This window comes from Vicugna pacos, chromosome 6 (genome assembly GCF_048564905.1).
Source record: "Vicugna pacos chromosome 6, VicPac4, whole genome shotgun sequence".
NCBI lineage: Eukaryota > Metazoa > Chordata > Mammalia > Artiodactyla > Camelidae > Vicugna > Vicugna pacos.
In genome coordinates, this window is record NC_132992.1 from 36,063,491 (window position 1) to 36,087,658 (window position 24,168).

General features: G+C 33.5%; 1 long non-coding RNA gene across 1 annotated transcript in view; it reads left to right on the top strand.

The window, feature by feature from the left end:
• The first annotated feature begins 4,673 nt into the window (after positions 1 to 4,673).
• Positions 4,674 to 24,168, top strand: part of LOC116280918 (uncharacterized) — a 73,966-nt gene continuing 54,471 nt past the window's right edge. Inside the window, exons 1-2 of the long non-coding RNA XR_012073476.1 lie at positions 4,674 to 4,798; positions 10,260 to 10,358. This is a non-coding gene — a long non-coding RNA (uncharacterized lncRNA). The remainder of the gene's footprint in view (positions 4,799 to 10,259; positions 10,359 to 24,168) is intronic.

The following is a 24,168-nucleotide window of genomic DNA, read 5'->3' on the forward strand; positions in this document are numbered from 1 at the left end:
TACTGACTATACTTAAAAAAAAAAAAGGGGATTTCATGTTAGGCAGAGTATTACAGAATTCTATTGGTCATAAAGGTTCCCATTTAAACATATCTTGGAAATTATTCACAATTTTTATGAGCCAAATTTCTCTAGTCTTCTTCCACCATAATACTATAACCATGCATTTTTAAGCAATGAAATCAGTATGGAGGTGCTCATGTTGGTGGTGTTTCTTTGGTTAGCTGGAGAGAGGTTAAGAAGAGACACTCTTGTACAACATTTGTTCTTTCTTATAAAATATTCCTATGTGTCATTTTATTAATTAAAATTAATGACAAACATATGGCTTGCTAACTATGTGAAACACTAAAAATCTCAAGTTATCAAGACTTTATATAAACATTAAGGATGATATAATTGCATCATCTTTTTGCTATCATTTATATTCACTTTAAAGCCTAGATTTATTTGCTTAACAGATACATAATTAGACAGGAATAAAAGAAGCAGAGAATTGAGGCATTTAAAGTTACCCTATGCTTATGAGCCTATTCTGAGACTAGAACAAAAGCAGCCCATTTGAGTTTACTGCCTAAATTTATATACATTAATATTTAACATGGACATGGCATTTATAAATATCATCCTTCCTTGTGATGATAAGGATGACAGTGAATTTCTTAGCACTTGGTAGTACAAAAATTTGGAAAGTACCTTAGAGTTCACCTATCCCAACCTCTCAGACACTGCAGACTGTCTCTAACATCTCATTGTTTGTTTATGGCCATTTCTATAAATAGGAACTCACTATATACAGAGAAAGAAAAAAAGATTTTTTTCCTTTTTTAAAGATGTTTTAAAAAACATATTGTGACAAAAAGCAGGCCCTTGTATCTTTTCATCACTAAAAAAATTCTTCCTATTGGGAAAAATGTACATTTATTACATATGCATAAAAATGATTAAACTAAAAAGAACTTAAATTGCTTGCATAATATTTGTTTTATACATTTTCTATTTTGCATTAGATCCGAAATAGAGTGAACAATGATTCTTGGTGATTCTGCAATGATACCACTTTTTTTTTCTTTTTCAGTTCTGTTTTATAACTAACTGTGACATCTATACACCAGGTAGCAGGGTGATCTTTTACTATGTTCTTCTCTGTCTTGGAATTGTCTGTTTTACATGTTTGTTTTGCTCTTTTGAGTGTAATATTCATTTGAAGAAGATTCAGCAAATTTATCCTCTCTTTGTTCTTGTACTGAAAAAAGCTAAGATACGCCTTTCGTTGTCCTGGCTTTTCAAATACTTGTTGACTTATTCTATAACATAAAAACTCATTCCAGCTTCTGATTTTGTGCCTTAGATGATTTGATATGACTCCAGAAGTTTTAGAGTCTCACTAAGATGGGCCTGTACCTGGTACCAGTTGTGCAGAGCTATTTTATTTCTTTTTTCTATGACATGTGTTTCTATTTCCCAATAACTTGACTCATTTTTATTGTAAACGTCATTCTAAAATGGCTACCTATAGCCTGGCAAAATTGGATAGAGACACTTAAGATACGGTACCTTGACTTTATGCAGGTGTCTTAATTGCCAAAGCAGAAATTCCATGAGAAGAGCAAAATGAAGAGACCCTATTTGGGGGCACTATTCTAGATGTACCCAGTCATCATGCTGTCTAAATTCTTGGTCTCCATCAATTGCCTAAACACACTTCAATTTTCTTTACATGCCTGGGTGCAGGAATCACATGGTGGTACCAGATACCTAAGCTTCAGCCCCATTTATTTTTACGGGTGGCAGTGTTTCCTTGTCTGTGTCTTCATCTGCAAGTAATTTCATTTCTGGCTGTTACTCCCTAATTTCACTTATTAAAATAACCATGATTGAGCATTGGTTTGCAACTCTTTAATGTTGGTTTTAAGCATGTTAAAATTTCTCAATCATGTAGGTTAAGGAATAAAGAAGTTCTAAGATTGTGTAAAATCTGTAGGTATCCTTTTCTTTTTTTTTTTAATCAGGATATTCTTTTTAGCCTTTCCTGTATAATCTCTTGTATCATATTAGGAGCTCTTCATGCGCTATAATAAACCAAGGGACAGAACATTGTCTCTTGAACCTGTTCACTTCCCATATCAGGGCAACCAGTTTGTATTTCTAGCACACATTATCAGTGCCTGCCAGATCAGGACAACCTATGCAGTAAAGACCTTAAAGTCAGAGGAATAATAATCTCACTGTTTCTTTGTGAGTAACATCGAAGCCACAGTCTTTTTTTGGCTTCTAGAATTCCCAGGGAACATTTTTTCCTAAATCTTGTCATAGCAGCTTACTTATTTACTTCAGCTGTTTACTGGAGGCTCTTTGGCACACTGCTTTAACTCCATTCTGGTCATTTTTTCCCCTTTCCTACTAACTTTGTTAACTCCCTATGTTTTAAAGGTTTGCAGCCATTTGCTAAGCATGTAAGTGAACCCGTGCCTTTCAAACCCCTGTTGTTCAAGTTTCAGTGGTAGATACACTTCCTACTTAGCAATACTTCACTATTTGACCATTATATTAGCTTCTAAAGAATAAAGATGGTTTCTTAAAGCTGTCTGAGAGTTAACATCCTAATGTTGAATCTCCACAGCTTAATGACACGTTTTGTTTCTAACCATTTATGGTACTTTCACACTTTTTTCTGTATAATAAATTTTGCCTAGTAATTATGATATCATCATCTCTAACTTAGTCTGTGAATGTAAAGTAGATCTATGTTGGTTCATATTCTGTAAAAAGTCACATTGGTGTGAGTGATCTTGATGTGATCATCTATATTTTGGTTAGTGATTATTCATCTTTAGACAATGTTTAAAACAGACCTGAGATTGATAGCCTTACATGAATTACAATCAACACCTTTGTTTTTGTTCTCCCTCCCTTTTTAGTGTAATTCATTTTGTAGTCAGATATGCACCTGTTTTAAAAATTAATTCAAAACTTACTCTCACCTTCAGCTGAATGTGCCCAAAACTGTTTACACAATTACCTTAACAAAAAGTTCAATTTCTCTGTAAAATCACTTTTTAAAAAATGTATCAAGTTAGATTCTTCTGCTTTACCTTTTAAAAAGTAGACTTTACTTTTTAGAACAGTTTTATATACACATCAGAACTGAGTGGAAAGTGTAGAGAGTTCCCTCATGTTCCCTGTCCTCTCTGCCCCAGACTTCCTCACTGTCACTATTTCCCTGGCGGTGTGGTACATCTGTTACGACTGATGAATTACATTGACAGATCATTGTTATCCGAAGTCCATAGTGTATATTAGGGTTCACTCTTGGGGTTGTACATTCTGTGGGTATTAACAAATGTATAATTACACGTATCCACCATTATAGTATCATACAGAATAGTTTTGTCTGTTCTAAAAATTCTATGTGCTCTGCCTGTTTATCCCTCTCTCCCCTAATTCCTGGAAACCATTGATTCTTTTACTGTCCCCATAGTTTTGCCTTTTCCCAACCATCATATTTTGGGAGTCATACAGCATGTAGCTTCTTTCATGTAGTAATATACATTTAAGATTTCTCTATGTATTTCTATGGCTTGATAGCTCACTTATTTTTAGCACTAAATATTATTACATCATCTAGATATACCATAGTTTATTCATTCACCTACTGAAAGACATTTTGGTTGCTTCTAGTTTTTGGAAATTATGAATAAAGCTGCCATAAACATCTGTGTGCAGATTATTCTGTGGACATAACTTTTCAACTCATTTGAATAAATACCAAAGAGTGTGGTTGCTGGATCATAATATAGTAAGAATATGTTTAGTTTTTTAAGAAACTGCCAAACTCTCTTCCAAAATGACTTTGCAATTTGCATTTCTGCCATCAGTGAATGAGAGTCCTTGTTGTTCTACCTCTTCTCTGGCGTTTGATCTTATTAGTGCTTTGGATTTTCATCATTCTGATAGGTGTGTAGTGGTATCTCACTGATGTTTTAATTTGCATTTCCCTGATGACATATAATGTTGAACAGATTTTCATGTACTTATTTGCTGTTTGTGTATCTTCTTTGGTAAGGTGTCTGTGAAGGTCTTTGACCCATTTTTTAATCAGATTGTTTAGTTTCTTATGGTTGAGTTTTAAGAAATCTTTGTATAATTAGAATAACAGTTCTTTCTCAAATTTATTTTTTGCAAATATTTTCTCCCAGTCTGTGGCTTGTGTTCTCATTTACTTCACAGTGTCTCTCACAGAGTAGAAGTTTTTTAAATTTTAGTTAAGTCCAGCATATCAAGTATTTATTTTATTGATCATGCTTTAGATGTTGTCTAAAATATCATTGCCAAACCCAAGGACATCTATATTTTCTCCTACCTTATCTTCTAGGAGTATTATAATTTTATGTTTTACATTTAGATCTATGTTGTGAAAGATGTAAGGTCTGTGCCTAGATTCATTTTTTTGGTTCCAGCACCGTTTTCTAAAAAGACCATATTTTCTCCATTGTATTGACTTTGCTTCTTTGTCAAAGATTGGTGTTTTACTTGAAACTCAGTGTATTGATTAGTCAAATCCATTTTACCTGCCTTCACTAATCAAGGTTATTTTAATGCTTGTATGTCCTCAAGCGGCAAGTAGCCTAAACAATAAGATGTTTGCCCGATTTGTTTTCCAGAAACTTGGAGTCAGCTGTGTCTACTTCAAGCTGAGCTGGTTAAGACTGGATTGGACCACTGGCCTTTCAACTGGGTATGCTCGGTAACATTTTGTACGTGCAGAGCCTTGCTTGCATTGGACAAAACCAGCCTGGTTTGTAACATACTTTTAATTGTTCCTTTTTATTTGTTTTCTATGTTCAGAGTTCTACAGTGTCCTGCATGTTTTTCTTAAAATTTAAACTTAATTTAAACTTGCTGCTGCATTAGCAGTAACTATCGAAATAGAAACAATTCTGCTTTTAGCTTTTTCTCTCATTCTAAATTCACTATTCTTTAGGTTCAATACAGCAGCTAACTCATGGCAATAGAAGTTAACTGTGCCTTAAGAGGAGAAGAGACGTATCTGTCAATGAAGATGTAAATATTGGTTCCTATTTTGAAGTAGCATTTAATAATTCTGAATTGAAACTATGCTATAACTTGAAACAACTGTTGAATGTCTGATACTGCGGAAAGAACTGAAAACTGATGAGAGTTACTGAGTTTTCCTATAACGGTAGTGGATTTTAAACTGGCAGTGGGAGATCAAACACATTTGTATTTTGATCACATCCACTGTGAAATACTTGTTCAACATTGCACTAGTAAACTGAATATGGTAATTTCAGTCAAAGTTAACAAAGTTAGATATGGTGTCAGGAAGAGAAAGTGGCTGAGAGAGAATGCACTTTCAGGACTGTTAAAAAAAAAAAGTAAAAATAGTGAAATACAATGTGGAAAAAGATTGCCTAGGAGTCAGTAGACTTGACTTGGGTTCTGGAACCAGTTTGCTCTCAAAGTTATGTCTCATTTGTTTTATTTCTTCAGCCGTAAAATGGAGAATGAATAAGTAGGGTTTTTTTTGGGGGGGGTTGTTTTTGTTTTTTTGTCTACTTCAACTTTAAAATTCTAAGCTGCTAGGACAAGAAAAGTCAAACACAGTTCTGGGTTAATCTGGTTCAACTAGGCAGCTTTATGGACTAATCTAAACACATTTACTTAAAATTAAGTGCATTTAAATAAAAACATATATAAGAAATTTAAACCTCAAATGGACCACTATTTAATTTTCCCTTTGAAAGAAAATCAGTAATAAACACATAGGCAATGATTGCAGTGATTTCCGTGTTCTACAAATTTGTGATTTTATATTCTACATTTCTTTCTGAATTCCAACTCAAGTACTTGTAGGACTTTAGAGTTAATAGAGGCATTTTAATTCCATGCCCATCCCAACCTCAATTTAGGAAAGAGTAAACTGCAGTCCAGAGAACTTAAATGATTTGTATAGTGTCACACAGCTAATTTATGGCAAAGCTGGAAGAGCAAGCTAGATTTCCTGACCTTCAGCCCAGTGACCTTTCCACAATAAGCTTAAAGTCCTTAGCAATTAGTATTGCTCCAATAATCCATTGATAAGACATTTAATGCTTTATTTGATGGAAATAAGTTTTGACACCCATTAATTCATTTTATCCCCTCAACATCCCTGCAAGGTTATTATCATTCTCATTTTTATACACACACTAGAACAGATTAAGTAATATGTCCAAGGTCATATAACTGTTAACAAATGAAGTGTGAATTTAAAGCATCACTTTTGCCTGACTCCAGATCCCAGCTTCTTTAAAGGCATTATGTTAACTTCTTCAGTTTCCATTGAGCATTAGTATTTTAATCATTCTGGAGGGCACCTTAGTTAAGTCTTTCACATTAGCCTTTATCAGGGCTTAGTAATAATCCAAATTTACCCAAATTTATGATTCTTTTCTGGTACTGCTCTGTCATGAAGATTTCCTTAAAGTGAGGTTCACATTAGGATATGTGCAGTAATAAATCGGTGCATATGTAGGGGATAACTAACCTTTATGGTTGATTACTTTGGAAATGATCCACTCATTTCATGCTTTGAATGTGTTTTTATTGTATTTGTATGTATTCACTTACATATGAGACTGTACTAGTCCTCTTCTTTTTACCCTGCCAAGATGGTCTTAAATGCTGATCCAAGGTCCAATGTATAACTTTTCTGGGAATCTTAGCATCAACTTTCAGAATAAAAAGTTGTCACTAGAGGTTTCTAAAGTGCCTATCTACTGCATGTGTGAATTAACAACAAATGCAGATTTGTCTTTGATGGCTCTTTTATAGCTGCGTGCAGCTGGAGAAAAACCAACTGCCAAGGGAACTCAATTTTCTTTATCATCAATTTGACATTGGTTAACAGATGGCTTCTGGGTACCATGGTAGTCTTCTTAATTTGTCTTTTTATGTAGTGATGCAAATACTCTTGGTTAATTGCCTGATTATTACATTTAATTCTTTGTCAACAATATACCTCATTGTTTTGGAACATATCCTAGGAGAAAGGTTATAAAAAGCAGATATTTGAATGTTGAACTGCTCCCATGCCTTTGATACATAAAGCAGGACACCTAAAGGTAGGCAAATATGTTAAATATCCTGTCTTAAAATACAGGATGCTTTCTCTGAAATATGCCATTTCTTCAGAATACACTGGGTTCTCAAGAACCAATGTTATAAAAAAAGGTAGGAAAAGGGGGGTTCTACAAAAAAAAAAAAAGGTGGAAACAAGTACAGAGACACATTAAGGTAAAACATCTTTCCAATTGAACATTAACCTAGGGGTAACTGCAACTGAAGTCTTTTTTTTTTTTTTCTTCCTTTTTTTCAGCATTTAAGTAAGTAGAGTTTAAATGTTACACTTGGGAGAGTGAAAATGTTTCCACTGTTTCAAAGGGTATGTAAAAATCAGCTTACAGTTGACTAAATCTTTGGCATTCCTTAAAATGCAAATATGAGCCCTTTCGCTGACCGCTTTGAAAATTCAAAAAAGTGAGCAAACCTTTAAAATAAGAGTTTGAGAGAGTCAATTTAATCAGATAATATTGCATGTGATATTACACATACATGCATTCTTGTACATATACAAAAAGGAGAATTCAGTGCATGATAAGAGAATCTATTGATCAGTATAGTATTACCTTATGTTGTCAATTCTGACAGTGATATATTGACCACCTAAACATACCAATTAAAACAAGCGTTAATTTTTTATTTTAATCTTAGCTTTTTATTTTCATTTATTCATTGTTAAATGGTAAGGCTAAAAGCTTTTTCATAAAATGGCACTGAAATATACTTTTACTTACACTTATACTTGTACTTTAACAAAATAAATTAACTCATTTCCTCCTGGAAGCATTTTAAATAGATTCAAAAGATGGACTCAGTAGAATCAGAAAACTGTTGATAGAATCAGAAAAGTAGTACTTTGCCATTATGATAGAAGATTGGAACTAATATTGCTAGTAATGAAGTCTGTTGAAGTTTTTTTGCTACCACCTATGGGAAATGAAAATTCTTAGCAATTAATCTATAGAAATTACTGTTGCCAATTATGGAAAACATTAAATATCCAAGTGGATTTTATTACTATCTGTCAAGGAAATGTCCATTTGGAGAAAGCTGTAATTCTTAAACTGTTCCTTAGAAAACCCAGATTTGGAAATTGACCTACATAATCCACAAGGCCCATTTCTGAGGAATATCTTCAGTGTCAAAGTTGTATATTTACAGTTAAGTAACTAAGAATTATATAAAGTGAATTAGCTCTATTTATTGTGAAATCTTATTTAAGTTGACCTGATGTTTTTATTTTCCACATCCCTTTCTTTACACTTCGGCCCTTTCAACATTTACTGTCTTGTTCGAAGTAGTGAACAAATGAAATGGTTTTTTAGCTTCTAGCCTGCCACTATAGTAAAGCAGTAAAATGGAAAGAGAAAATCTTTGATTAGAAGAAGTTCTTGCTTGAAATTCATGCTCTAACACTTAATACTTACGTTACACAAGGAAAATAACTGTCTTTCTTCATCATAGAGTAGCACTGGGAGTACCTGTTTTATAGGAATGCCATAAGAAATACTATATGCAAATATTTTGTAGTGCTTAGCAGAGTACCTGACACAAAACTGAGTCTCAATAAATTCTTTCCTTCCAAAATATAATCTCTGTTACATCGACAAGATCCAGAAAAACTTCAGTCATGACTCATCCTGTGACTTTCTTTTAATCAGTAGAATATGGGAAAGATAATGAGATGTCATTCCCATGATTATGTTATTTATATAAGACTCCCTTGCTGGCTTTGAAGGAGTAGATAACCATTTTGGAAGACCCAGTTGGCAAGGAACTGAGGGAGACCTTTAGGAACTTAAGGCACCTTCCAACCAATGGGAAGCAAAGGGCTCTTGGGCTGTAATCACAAGGAAATGAAGTTTTCCATCAATCCAAGTGCATCTGGAAACAGAATCTTCTTTAGACTATCTTCCACAGGAGAACCCAGCCTTGGCCACTACCTTAATAGGATTCTTGCAGGGGACCCATTTAAGAGATGACTAGATTCCTGACTCAAAGACACTGTGGAATAATAAATTTATGTTTTTTAAGCTGCTAAAATTATGCTAATTTATTATATATCAATAAAAACTAATCTATTAAATTTTCTTTAGTAAGTTATATTTTTATTCCTTTTTTTCTGTATTCCTTTAAAAATATGAAAACCAAATTTATGAACCTGAATTTTTGAAAAAAGTTAAAATTACACAACTTTACACAGTATGAGTATCCCTCCTACGCTACACACCCATATCACCTTCCTTGGACTCCCTAGACGCAATCACCATTTCCTGCTTGGTGTTTTTTCCTCTGGTGAAATGGTCTTCCAAATTCTTAAATACATATGAAGATTTAAAAATTATTTTTAAGCTGTTTCTAATATTTATCATGTACAAAAGTGAAATTATTTTTGGCCCTTGGTTTTAAAGAGATTTGAAAGCTAATGCAAGAAACTACTGTACTGTGTAACATTATATCTTAAATTTCTTGGACTGTTTATGTGAGCTGAAGACAAAGGGAAGCAATGAGCTCGGCTAGTAGAGGACTATTTTAATAAACCTAAGTTCTTATGCAACATTGCCAACTAGCCACTTATGATGGAGACCACTTCTTGTCTCTATACCCTTAATTTGCACATTTCATACTTTAAGTTACATCTTTGTAGGTGTATGTACTTTATTTTGTGTGTGTGTCTTGTCTTTCATAATGGTGCCTGGTGATTTTCAAACCTGGATGATCATAAAAGTCATTCTCAAAGTTTATTATTATTGTTATTGATGTTGTTGTTTTCATCATCATCAACTAGTTGTCATTCCTGGACATTCTGACTTACTAAATTTGAGATATGGTTATGGAATCCATGTTATAGTAGCTCACAGGTTATTCTGACCAACTTAGTAGGGAAACAGTTTAGGTATTTTATACACATATAACACTGTTTTTAAGATAGTGTTCTGCAATTCACTGTACACTATGTGACAGGGAAAACAATCGCTGTGGTTGTAGACTATATGAAACTACAAATGAAAACAGTGTAAGAAATCTTTAACTTTCGATTCTCCTTTCTCATTTGTTCTCTCTTATTGATTCTTGCTTTGGAGGTTGCTTTTGTATCCTTAATGAAGCACATTTTCTTCTTGTCTCCTATCCAGAAATCCTCTTTCTTCCCATAGAAGCTCTGAGGCTGGGAAGGAAGACATGAGAGTTCTTTGGAAATGTTTAAAGTCACCAGCCAAAGTTGGAGCATGCAGGTAAGTGTTTCCAGTCTTCCTTCCTTGTTTCCGGCTTCCTTTTCTCCTTGGTGGATCCAACCAGGCTGCTGACAGCTTCATCTGGTATCCTGATGTAATGAAGTTACTTAGCCATATTTCTTACTCAGAAGTTGCTTTTGACTTATACAGTGTTAACTGATGTTAATTTTTTGACGTCACATCCTTCAGACGAAGCAAATAGTGTCTGTTCTTTGTTATAAATATGCAGTTTGTTGGCTGTCCATGACCAGGAAGTGAAGGCGGCCGTGGCTCTTCTGTAGTTACGGAGACTGAAGCAATCATAGGGGGATCTAACCGCAAGTACTACACGGCTGTAACTGCCTTCCTCTTATCTTCCCTAATTCTTTTAGATAGGTGTCTAGCTTGCTAGAATTCACATACCATGAAATTTACCCTTTCATAGCGCACAGCTCACTGGTTTTCAGTATGTTCAGATTCAGCTCCTAGTGAGTCTTCTACCTGGTTTGCAGTGACCACCTTCTAGCTGTATCCTCACATGGCAGAGAAAAATATTTTTCTTAATTTATATTTAATGACAACTTGTATTTAATTTTCTTCTTGTGGGGACACTAGTCCCACAGTGGGTCCCTACCTTCATGACTTTATCTAAATCTAATTACCTCCCAAGGGCTTCATCTTCTAATTTATCACAATAGGGTTTAGGACTTCAACATATGAATTTAGGGGGACACAAACATTCGGTCCGTAACACAGCATAATATAAATGAACATCTAGTTTTATAACTGAATGCAGAGGATAATTATTGAGATTTAACATTTTACAAGCCATCAAGGGAAAAAAAGAAGATAATCAGACAAACAAATGAGAGACATTGGTTTGGTCCTTGAGCTTAGTTTCCAGATGGAAATACAGGGCACAGTATCATAGACATCCCACAGTATCAGTATTGTGATGCTTATGTTATGGATATACTGGAGACCATTTCTGGATTTTACCTTTGATAATCTGAGGGAATCCTTTTTAACTGCTCCCCCACACACACACACACCTTTTCTTAAAAACAAATTCTGTGCTTACAAGATAACATATTATCCAAATTTAATTAGCAAATACTTCCCAAATATCATGGCTAAAGAGTGTTTGTTTTACATAGGTTAATATTTTTTTTGTTTATAACTTTATAAAACCGGTTAATTTGACTTTTTATTACCATATCATCCTCATGTTCTCTGACTATCGTAAAATACAAAAACAAATTAATAAAATATATTTCCCCTTTGATATTTTAACATATGCTTTATTATAGGTCTCTCATGGTATCGCTCCACGTATTTATGTTTATGAAACTTTAACATAAAGGGAGTTTCTATAAGAACACTTAAAATATAGACTCTCAGCAAAATTCCTCCTTCATTAACTCTCTTTTGAGGCAATAGAAAACATAATATTTTAAGTAGAGCGATTTAAAACTTCACATTTTGTTCATATTAGGATTTGCTTTGATGTGATACCTCTACATTTGTTTTTTTATGTAAATGAATACAATCCAGGGATTGATGATATGCCTCTGGGTTTTCTTCATGCAAATTCATAGAATATTTAAAATGTTTAAGACCACACTTGTTTAACTAATTACTGGATCCATCTTTGAAACAATTTAGCTATAAAATACACAAGTGTCTCCAAACTGTATCTTCCAGCACTGAGAAAATCTGAGACATGCTGTGAGCACCTTCATTTCACATGATTGCTTTGAAATGAGTACTACAGGCTTCTATTAACTAGGCCTTGTGGAAAGAGCAGCTGAAAGAATTATAGCGGGGGAAGGTAATGGAATTCGATACTACTACTTATTAATTGCCCTAGGTGATGTGTGTGAAACTTAATTTGTCTTAATCAATGTGAGGTGAAGAGAGCACAAATTAATTTGACATGCAGATTTTGTGCTTTCGTAACGATGCTGAAAGTACTTGGGTCCCAAGAATAAAACAGTGTATTAATCTCATAGGTCAGTGACTGTACTGTGTCCTGCCTGTAAGAAACATTGTGCACGTCTTTATTAAGATGGAGCTGGGTCACATCTCTAATCTGGCCGTGTTGGTCTTCTTGGTAGTAAACCAATAAAGCAAAACTGACCCCTTGTATCACTGCCTTTCTAAGTGTGTCATACCGCCAGGTGGGATCGGGAAGCAACACATTTAATCTTGAGATAAACTTAAAACAGTAACTGTACTTTAGCTAGCACCAGTCCTCAAACAGCACTGTGAGCCTTTTCTCACTACTTTCTGGGTCAATACTGAAAACAAAGATATCCTTGACTTCTGCAGTTCTGATGTCTGCAGATATGATAAGCATGTGATAAAACAGTTCCTTTTCCACCATGAACAGCCTGTTAAATTAGTAATTATGTGTGTGTTTCTGCTAAGAAAAAGTTGCTGTTAACTGTTTTCAGAGAGCTCAGTATTTTGAAATCTGTGTTCCCTTAAAATATTGCAGATGTTTTAATGTCTATGACTCAATTTTCCCTTTCAGAAAAGTATAGAAAGCTAAAAACAGAGAATAACAGACCTACCTAACATAATGCCTGCTCACTTAACTACTTACCGTAATAGCTCTTGAATATTTTTACTATATTTTCAATAAAATCTCCTTTTGTTCCAGTGTGATGACTTTTCAGTTAAAGGCACACTGAATTAATATGCTATAAAAAGTGATACTTTGAAATTTTAATTTTAGACAAAGACGCACTCAATAATTTACTTGACAAAACAGTTCCTAGAAAAATAGTAGAAAAAAAAAATCGAATTGTGTCCCATGTCTGGATCAACCCAAAATGTTTTCCTTTTATATGTATGCCAGTGAAAGGGATGAAGAAATAGCATCTTTTTTTTTTTTACTCTTGCATCTCTTGTGCACATGAACAATTTTCATGTATTTCAAAGTGCTCTTATGTTTGATTGCCTTTTCTGTTTTGCTCTAAAGGTATTAAGTGAACTTTGAGTGCAGGATAACCATGAGTCACAGAGGGGGTGAAAAACTGGTGATGCAAATGGTGTGGTAAAAGAATGCACTATCCAAAAAAAGAACGGCGGCTTTCCATCTATTTTTCATACCTACTATCAAGTCTTTTCCTTAAGAATAATAAACTTATATAGCATAACTTTTTTTAAAATCTGTATTCTTTTGCAAATTGTTTTTCCTTATATAAACATGTTTTATTGTCAATTAATATGTTTTTCTATCTGTGAATTTATTTCTGTATCTATATATGAAATTTTTCAAAACTTTTCACTTAGTGGTGAGGTTTCCAGCAATGAATTAAGGCTCTTAAACAAGAGAAGCATGAATTTCCAATGGTCATAGTGAGGAATCTTTTTATTCCTTTTTATATAATTATACTTTGATTCACAGTGTGAAACACCCTTTATGAAGAATTTGTGACTATACTTGCATGCATGCCATTTCACGTGGAATTATTTAGATACATTATTTTTGATTGGCTAAGCAGAAAGTATGAAACAATTTAAACATGTTCTAGGTGATATTTTAAATCCTTCCATTTACAAAGACAAAGTAGTTTATAAGAGGCAAATAAGGAAATTTAAAATGAAAATTTCTATTCAGCCATCAAAGTTTGATGTTCCTACTTTGTCGTCTCAAGATCAGCACTTGTCCTTTCAATACAGCAGCCCTTGTAGAAGATGGTTTCAGGAGTCAGGACATGATCTTTTTTCTTAGAGTGGCTATAAGCATGTTGGAAAATCCAACAACACTATACTATGTCCCAATGCGATGAGATACATCAGAGTTTAAAGACACAGAGTTATCATGGCAGAAATGATTTGTGAGCTTTTTGGTCTTACTGAACATTGTTAATAGTGTCAGCACCAGCACTATAGGGCAAAACTCATCTTTTTATACAGGGCACAGCTAGCTGGGCCTATCAGTATCATTGCCATGGTGATTTTCTCCTTGATGAAAATGCTGAAAGAAACATTATTAATGCTCAGTACGTACAAATGTTTGACTTGTCGAGCTGGCAAATGATTAAACTTGGAATCTTTAATATCTTGATAAAATATATTGCATAAAAAGAGGGTATAGATTACATCACAGTGATTTGAGGAGCATTTAAAAATACCTGGCATAAAATGTGCATTCCTGTATGCCAGATACAAGGCATATGTTTATTATTATCTAAATTATCCTCAAAAAAATGTTATGAAGGTGCTAAATCTTTTCTATGAATGAGAAAATGAGGACTCACAATGAGCAAGGTCATTGTGCAGTATCCTACTGCTAATGCATTGTGGAGCCAGCACCAAATCCATTCTTTAAAATTTATTCCAGGGGCCTAGCTGTAAATTAATACACCATACTGTGTCTTTTAAGAATGAGATACTCCATCCAACTTTACCACTGGTGTTTCCCTTGTAATTCTCTCAGATGAAGTCGTCTTACTTTTGTAAACCCTTTCATCCAGTTCATCACCCATACCAAGATTCATAGCAGCACCGATGAAATCCTAATTCCAGTAATTATTCGGATATTCAAAAATAATTATTGAACACTCTTGCTGTGAAAGTAGCTAGTCTAGGTGGGTGGTGGGGATACATCAGTAAATGAGACAAATAAGATCCCAGTCCTCAGGAAGGAAGAACATACCAAGTAGGAATAGGTGCTAAAAACAGCACGGTGGTGAGATTGAGAATAACTATGTGAGAGAGAAGTTAATTTCTAGTCACACTATTCCTATACTTGGAAGTTTCTCACTTCTTTATTTCCATCACTTTGATCATATCAGGATTTTCATTTCCTAGATATTTTCATTTTCACATAGTGTAGCTCTACATCCTTTATCCAGTTTCACTTGTTTTCTTATATAGTAGAGCTTCTATAAATCGATTTGTCAGCCACTTTCTAGCTAACTTTTTCATTTCCCATATTTTTCTTTTTTATTTTCTTTTTTATTTTTGTCTTTCCTTTATGCTAGTGACACCCAGCCTTGGGCTAAAACTGTCAGCTGCTTTCTAGAGAATTATACCATGCTGATTGAGTCATTAAAATCTATTATCTTTATCTTCAGTTAGGCCTTCAGCATTTCTCAGCCACCTTTGCATTTGTCACTGATCAGCTTTGTTCTTTGTTCACATATAGCTATTGAACAACATTACTGCTTTTCTCATAATCTCTACCCCTGCTCCTCAACATAACAAGTTATTTTTATACTTCACTTTTTGAAAAAGTAGATATAATACATCAACTTTCTCAGTGGTGTGCTCTAATATCAATGGCATTTTCAATTACTTTTCAGTTCCTTTGTTCTGTCTGCCCTGCTCATTTTAGAGGAAGTGTTATCCTTCCTTAGGTCTACTTATTCTATAGCCAAAGAGCCTTCTATGGCCTGTCCCCATCCACTATGCAACTTTTTCTTCTAAGCAAGTACATATGCTGATGCCGCTCTCAAAAAATAAATTATAATGATAATGTAATCCTCAACATTTATTCCTATTTCACTTTGATTTTTTTCCTTCTTCATTTCCCCTTCAAATTAAATGTAATTGGGAGGAGTATTTGTTGAATGACCTTAATGTTTGAGGCTATGGGGTGCTGCAAGCCAGATGGTTCTGTGGTCACTGTAGGGTGGAGTCTGTCAGGGTAACCAAACATTTGTGTCAGCTGGCCAGCACCTACCTCCCCTGGGCTATGCTAGAGGAAAACAGAGTAACCTTAACTTTTTGGCTGAACCTTTTAAACCCCACCCTCTTTCAGACAGCATAGGCCTGCATGGTTTGAAACCTCACTCATCTAAGTTAGATATCCCTAAATGTCCAGGCTCTTACTTATAGATAATTACTTTATTTTCATGTATAAATACCTGTAATTCTGCACAAAAATTACGTTGATACTTTTAACTCTGGTTGGTTGATTGGTTGGTTTGTTTCATTTTTGTAGCTTTTAGTGTGAGATTAGACATGTGTTCAGATACGTATTTACTACATTTACTGATGATAGACACTCAAGATATCTCTTTTTTTGGTAATAAAACAAATCACTGAGTTATAAAATTCTTGTTCATGGACCTTTGTGTTAAATATTTGCTTCCACTGTAGAATTTTATTTGTTTATGGATAATCTGTCTTTTCCCTTCAGCTACTTTCAAAGTTTATCATGGTCTTTGGTTCCTAGAGTTACATGAATATCTGTCTAGATATCTATCCTGCTGATGTTTGTTTCTCAAATCTAAGTTCATGTTTTCTTCAATAATGGAGTTATGGAAAATTCTTAGCCATTATTTCTACAAATCATTTTTTACCTTAGCTTTTTTGCCCTCTAAAATCTCTCTTTAGATCTTCTCATTCTGTTTTTCATGTTTCTTACTCTGTCTTTAATTTGGTTACTTTATATCTTAATGTTAGACTCTAGAAAATTTCTTCAGATTTGTCTTTTACTTTAGTATTTATATTTTCAGTTATCTCTAATCTGCTGTTTCACTCAGCTATCCACTTTAAATTTTTAAACCAATATTTTTCATGTCTAGATTTTTAATTTGCTACTCCTGAAAGTTCTGAAACTAAGGGTACTCTGTCTCCCTATCTTCCTGCTCTAAACCACAAACTTTCTTGATTTGGGGAAATATAGCTTTGTTTTAAAGAACTTTGATATAACTTTCATTGTTTTCTCCCTGTTACTCTCTCCACATCATAGATGGCAGATGGAATTTCTGGGACTAATCTCTGTGAATCTAAATTTTGTTTTTTTAGTTATGTCTATCATTTTTGGTTTTTGCATCTTATTTTTCCAGAGACTACCATTTAAATTTTCTAAGTTGCTAAGCTTTTTCAGCTGTACCTAATGTATTTATATGCAAATAACTTTGTTGTTAATTCTGGAGTCTGTAATCTTTTTTTTTTTATAACTGCAGTATTGTGGTTTTAATGTTTTTAAGTAATTAGATTTATTATTTACAGTTTTTACATTTTTGTTATTGTTCTAATAACTTTTCTGTGTTAGTACTTCTGATTATTGAGTTTGGTGCTCCTCTAATAATATTTTTAAAACTTTGCTTGTATGCTTATCTTTTGTTTTTTAGTTTTCCCCTAGTTATTTTTTGATGCAGAACTAGTTTCTCAAACTCTGACTCAGTGGGTCATGGGTAATGGTGAGACGTGCTACTAAACACTACAACTTTGTCTTCTTTTGGGTATTAGAATTTGTTGTTCTTCCAGAGTCTTGCCAGTGGCCTTTCCCTTCACTGAAAATTGCTACAACTGTTGCTCCAGTATCAAGGGAAAGTGATTCTCTTTTTTATTTTAATGGAGGTACTGGGGAATGAATCCACAACCTTGTGCATGCTAAGCACGTGCTCTGCCACTGAGCTACACCCACCCTCTGCAAGTGATTCTCTTGCCAACACTTGAGTATAATGTTCAGAAAGCGGCTGACCTACCCAGCTCATAGTGCTTTCTCAGACTCTCTAGTCTTCTGATAATACTTTGCTTATTTCTGTTTCACAGTTAATTCAGATTTTTTCCCCAAAGCTAAAAAGCATTTAGAATTTTCAGTGCTTTTTATTTTTGTGTATATATATTTTTTTAATTGAAGTATAGTCAATTTACAATGTTGTGTCAGTTTCTAATATACAGCATAATGCTTCAGTCATACATGTACATATATTCATTTATATTCTTTTTCACCTTAAGTTACAAGATACTGAATATAATTCCCTGTGCTATACAGTATGAACTTGTTGTTTATCTATTTTATACATATTAGTTAGTATCTGCAAATCTAGAACTCCAAATTTATCCCTTCCCACTCCCTGCCCCACTGTAACTAAAAGTTTGTTTTCTATGTCTGAATCTGTTTCTGTTTTGTAAATAAGTTCATTTGTCTTTTTTTTTTTTAAGATTCCACATATAAGTGATATCATATGGTATTTTTCTTTCTCTTTCTGGCTTACTTCACTTAGGATGACAATCTCCAGGTCCATCCATATTGCTACAAATGGCATTATTTTATTCTTTTTTATGGCTAAGTAGTATTCCATTATATAACTATACCACATCTTCTTTATCCAGTCATCTGTTGATGGACATTTAGGTTGTTTCCATGTCTTGGCTATTTTAAAGAGTGCTGCTGTGAACATTGGGGTGCATCAGATTTTTTTTTTTTACAAAAATAATGTATTTTTGAAGCTAGATATTCAAGACTATAAGTTATGCTTTTGTAATCAGTTTGCCATTTTAATCTGTTCTCTTACTGTCTTCTCAGCACAGTATCACTAAGGATAATTAGTCCTTTTGTTCTGTAGCACAGTGCTTTTGCTGATGCTAAGATCTCTTAAATTGTCTCCTAATTTCCAAAGCTGCTTTAGCCCTTATTTCCTTTCTTTGACTTACGTGACTTTTGAATTTCCCTTCCCTTAATTCTGTTTTAGTTGGTTAGTTTGTATGTTTTACCTTACTTCTGATGCAACTCTCTCTTCCTTTTTTTTTTTCACTTTCTGTTAATTTTTATTTTTATTTCATTTACTTTTTTTGAACTTGGAAAAGGTGAACATACTTAATATATACAATGCAATAGTTTTGGGAATAAGTATACATCCATGAAAATAACACCACCATGAGTGCCATCATCTTATCCACCAACTCCCAAAGTTTCCTCCCACTCCCTATATTTTTATCTTTTCCTCTGTGGAAATAACACTTAATGTAAGATCTACCTTATTAGAAAATTTTAAGTATACAATACAGTATTGTTAGCTGTTGGCACTATGCTGTCCAGTAGATCTTTATACTTGAAGATTTATGTATCTGTTAACTAAAACTCTCCAAATCAAAAGGGAAGACGAAATTATCTCGCTTTGCAGTTGACATAGTCATACATAGGAAATCCTAAATACTCCACTAAAAACCTCTTTGAACTGATAAACACATTCAGTAAACTTAGAGGATACAATTGACCTACAAAAATTAGTTGTGTTCCTATATACTAACAATGAACTGTCTGCAAAAAATGTTAACAATCCCATTTACAGTAGTATCAGAAAGCATAAAATACCTAGGAACAAATGTAACCAAGAAGATGAAAGATCAGCATGCTGAAAAGTGTGAAACTATGGTGATAGAAATTGAAGACACAAATAAATGGAAAGATACTCCATGGTCATGGATTCAAAGATTTGATATTGTTTAAATATCCTTACTAACCAAAGTAATCTACAGATTAAATCCCTATCAAAATCCCAATGGCATTTTTCAGAGAGAGAAAAAACAGTCCTAAAATTCATGTGGAGCCACCAAAGATGCTGAGTAGCAAAAGCAATCCTGAGCAAAAAGAACAAAGCTGGAGGTATCACACTTCCTGATTTCAAATTATATTACAAAATTATAGCAATGAAAACTGTATGTTACTGGCATAAAAGCTGACACATAGACTAATGGAACAGAATAGAAGACCCAGAAATAAACCCACATATGGTGATATAGTCAACTAACTTTTGACAAGGTCTTCAAGAATCCAAAGTGGAGAAAGGATAGTTTCTTCAATAAATAGGGTTGGGGAAACTGGATATCCATTTGTAGAAGAATGAAATTGGACCCATGTCTTATACCATACAAAAATTAACTCAAAATGAATTAAAGACTTAAATGTAAGACCTAAACCCACAAAACTCCTAGAATAAAACATAAGGGAAAAGCTTCTTTACATTGGTTTTGGCAATGATTTTTAGGACATGACACCAAAGCACAGGAAACAAAGACAAAAATAACAAGTGGGACTACATTAAACTAAAAAACTTCTTCACAGCAAAGGAAACCATCAATAAGCTGAATAAGCCGTCTGCATAATGGGAGGAAATATTGCAAACCATACATCTGACAAGGAGTTAGTATCTAAGATATTTAAGAAATTCCTACAACTCAACAGCAAAAAAAAAGAAATAACCTGATAAAAATTGGAAAAAGGTCTTAAACAGACATTTTTGCAAAGAAGACATACAAATGATCAATAGATTTATGAAAATATGTTCAGTATCAGTAATTATTAGGAAAATGCAAATCAAAACCACAATGGAATATTGCCTCATACTTTTTTAAATGGCTATTTTTTTTTATAAAATATAATAATTGTTAGTGTTGAAGAGGATGTAAAGCAAAATAACCATGGTATGCTACAGATATGAATGTAAACAGATGTAGCCAGTGTGAAAAACAAAATGGCAGTTCCTCAAAAAATAAAAAATTGAAGTGTCATATGATTCAGCAATCCCACTTCTGGGTACCTATGTAAAGGAAATGAAATCAGGATTCTAAAGAAATATCTACACTCCTATGTTCATTGCAGCATTATTCACAATAGCCAACATATAGAAACAACCTACATTTTCATCAGTGGATGAATGGATAAAGAAGATATGATACAAACAATGGAATATTATTCAGCCTTAAAAAAAGAGAAAGAAATCCTGCCATCTGCAACAATATGGAAGGACCTGGAGAATATTATGCTAAGTGAAATAAGCCAGACACGAAAGACAAATAATGTATGATCTCATTTATATGTGAAATCTAAAATGGTCAGACTCATAGAAGCAGAGAATAGAATGGTGATTTCTGAGTGGGAGGGCAGAGGGAATAATGGGGAGCTGATGGACAAAGGAATATACTTCTGAATCATCTAGTTTTTTCTCAGAAGTTTTTCTCATCATTTTTCTCCATGTTAATAAATTATTAAAAAGTCCCAGAGTTTTATTCCTCAACTGGTCACGATTGTTTTTCATACTCAACAACCACCCATGGTGACTTACTCAATAGACATGAATTACCACCTAAACCTAGATCTTATTATGTAGTACATCTTCAACTCAGTATGTACTCTAAATTATTATCCATTAATCTTGTGAGTTTATTTCAAATATATGATCACATGACAAACTTGCAGTTTCTAAACTTCTTATTTTAAATTCTGAGATTGTGAGAATTTCTCTATAAATACTAATAAAATCACAAAGCAATAGAAGCAAAAGAATAATAACATGTTGTTTTAACAGTTACTGTGTGAGAAGTTTATAAGATCTGAGTTTTGTCTGGGAACGGAAATTGACTTACAATGCAGCATACCTTATTATTACTACTACTAATAAAATATTTCTGTTCTTCATTTTCCATAATAGAAACTGCTTTTATAATAAATATTTCAAGCATAAACCACCTGCCAAAAGCCATGGTTATAAAAACAATTATTATTCTAAATAGAAAAGGTCATGCCATATTTTGTCCAACTGTTTAAATTTTACCTGAAGAAGCATTAACTTGGAGAGACTGGTATAATGTAAATACTCTGCCAGGTGTGTATGACAAATTATGTCTTGTTGATGGCACTGTTCTATCATCCAAAGTACCATCTACAATTTCCATCACTAATGGCCATGTATTCCTTGTGTACAGATCCAGGAACTGAGTAGAAGATTCTGGGTGGGGTTTTCATGAAGAGAATATTTGAATTCTTAATATGAGACACTCTTCTTTCATTTCTGAGTCTCTCCGGCTTTCTCTGTCATCATAAGCTGTTTGCAATTTCTGTGGGCATTGAGCCATTCTGGTGTAGTGTCTAATTTGTTTTGTTCAGTGGTTTCTTATCATGAATAGATGAAATGCCTTTTTTATCACTCATTTAAATTATTGTTTTTCTCTGGTGATGGATTTTTGCAGCTTCTGTATTTACTTTATTACTTGTGACTAAGGCATGTTTTCCCATCAGGAACCCAGCAGAGATTTGTGTTTAGTATTACTTCACCATCATTTGGCACTACATTTGTAGCAATATCTCTACTCAAAGAAAGAGGCAAGGAGTCTATGGGTTAAATAGTTTCAGTGAAATTAACTCCTGCCTTCCTCATAGCCTCGGCCTGCATTACAAATTATTTTAGGGTACTACAACCGATATTAACATAGTTAATTTATTTCCTGTACCCTATGGTTGTGTTTTTACCTTTAACAGAAAGGGAGAAGCAATAAGGTCACATGAGCAGTTTTCTTCCCTTCCTTTCTTTCCAAACTCAAATATGGATGTAAAAATTTTATGGACAGCTAAACTTATCCCTGAAGATTTAACTGAGGGAATAAACTACAGGCAAACTTTTAGACATTTCTCTAAACCTACTGAGGATTTTAGACGATTGACAACAAAAAAGAATGAAACGATGAAAATGTTGATATATGTTCTTAGTAGCTGTGTTTCTTTTAACTTTTCTGCTTAATTTCATTGGACCCAAATTTCTTCATTCATTCATAAAGTTAAATGATTGGAAAGAAGTTTTAAGAGCTTTTAAATCCCATCCCCGTTCTTCAGATAGAACCACTTGGAAATTGTCATGGAAGATAAAAATCTATACTGTTTGCTAAGATCCTCAGAGGTGAAAATCCGCTTCCTTCCTTAATAACTATTCTGCATCTCTCACTTCTTACTGTCAATATTTTCTAAGGCCTAACTAAACCCTGATAATAAGTCTAGTTCATTTGTTCATTCAGAAGCAAATATAACAATTTTCTTCAGGAAGTCACAGTGCTGGTCTCTGTTGCATGCATAGTTGAGTCAGATACTGATTTTGCTGTTATAAAATGTTTTAGCCTTCAAAAAGAGATAAGCTAAGAATTCAAACAAATATGGAGACTAATGACAAAAATATGCACATAGTAGTGTTACTGTTCAGGAAATGTTCAGTTTCTTTCAGTTGGAGGGACAAGACTAAACTCTTGAAAATTGCTGTGTTGAAGATGTGTCAATGCTTGAAGAAGAGTTTATGAAATTCAGGGCATTAGGACATACTATTTAAGATTTAAGATGCCAGAAGAAAGAAGTTGGAGTTTATTCCAATAGGAGCAGAGCAAAAACTTGTTTGAATCCAAGTTCTGTCTTGTGGCTTTGGGCAATTTACGGAAACATTGCTAAGCTCCAGTTTCTCATCTATAAGATAATGATAATAATATATAGATGTCAAAATATTTGTGAGGATAAAGTGAGATAGAATGTGTTCAGTTGTTGGCACATAGAAAGTGATCAGTAAAAGAAAAGGTTAATTATCAATAATGACAATATAATAATATTTTATGGTGACAATTGGAAACCATCAAGAAATTTGGGGCAGTAGAGTGTTATTATAGCCATATTTCCAGAAAATTAATCTAAGAATAGTCTGTAAATATAACTAAATAGTGGAGATATAGAAAGTAAGGAAGTTAGTTTTATAAAAAATAAATATTCTAGGTAATTTTCTAAAAGGGTTAGTTAAAGATAGTGATAATAATAAAGAATGAATATAGGGAGGTTTATGGAGAAGATATGAAATCAAAAAGAAAAGTTTTTTATAAGCTTTTTCATATATTTATGTAGTCTTTGTTTTTTTTTTAATCCGTTTCTTTTGCTTACTGCTTCCATTTTACAACTTGGTCACCTTTGGAATTCTTGCCATGTCTCTCTTGTGCTGTGGATTAGAGTAATTAAAACCATCATCTCAATCAATTTCCATAAAGCTTTTCGAATGTGGGCAGTTGGCAAGTAATAATCCTATCAATTGAATAACTTAATTTCACAAAATTTAATTTAGAACACACATTAAACTAGTAAATCATAATAAATTACAATTTTACTTTCCTTTTATTCCTTCAAGAAATAGTCATTTTTAGCACCTGAATGACAGGAGGAATTTGTCCTGGGAAATTCCTCTACAACAGAGTTGTGAACATTACTGCATTTTGGTAAATGCATTTCAAAGCAATTGAGAATTTATCCTCAGGAATCAAAAGGACTCATGCTTAATTC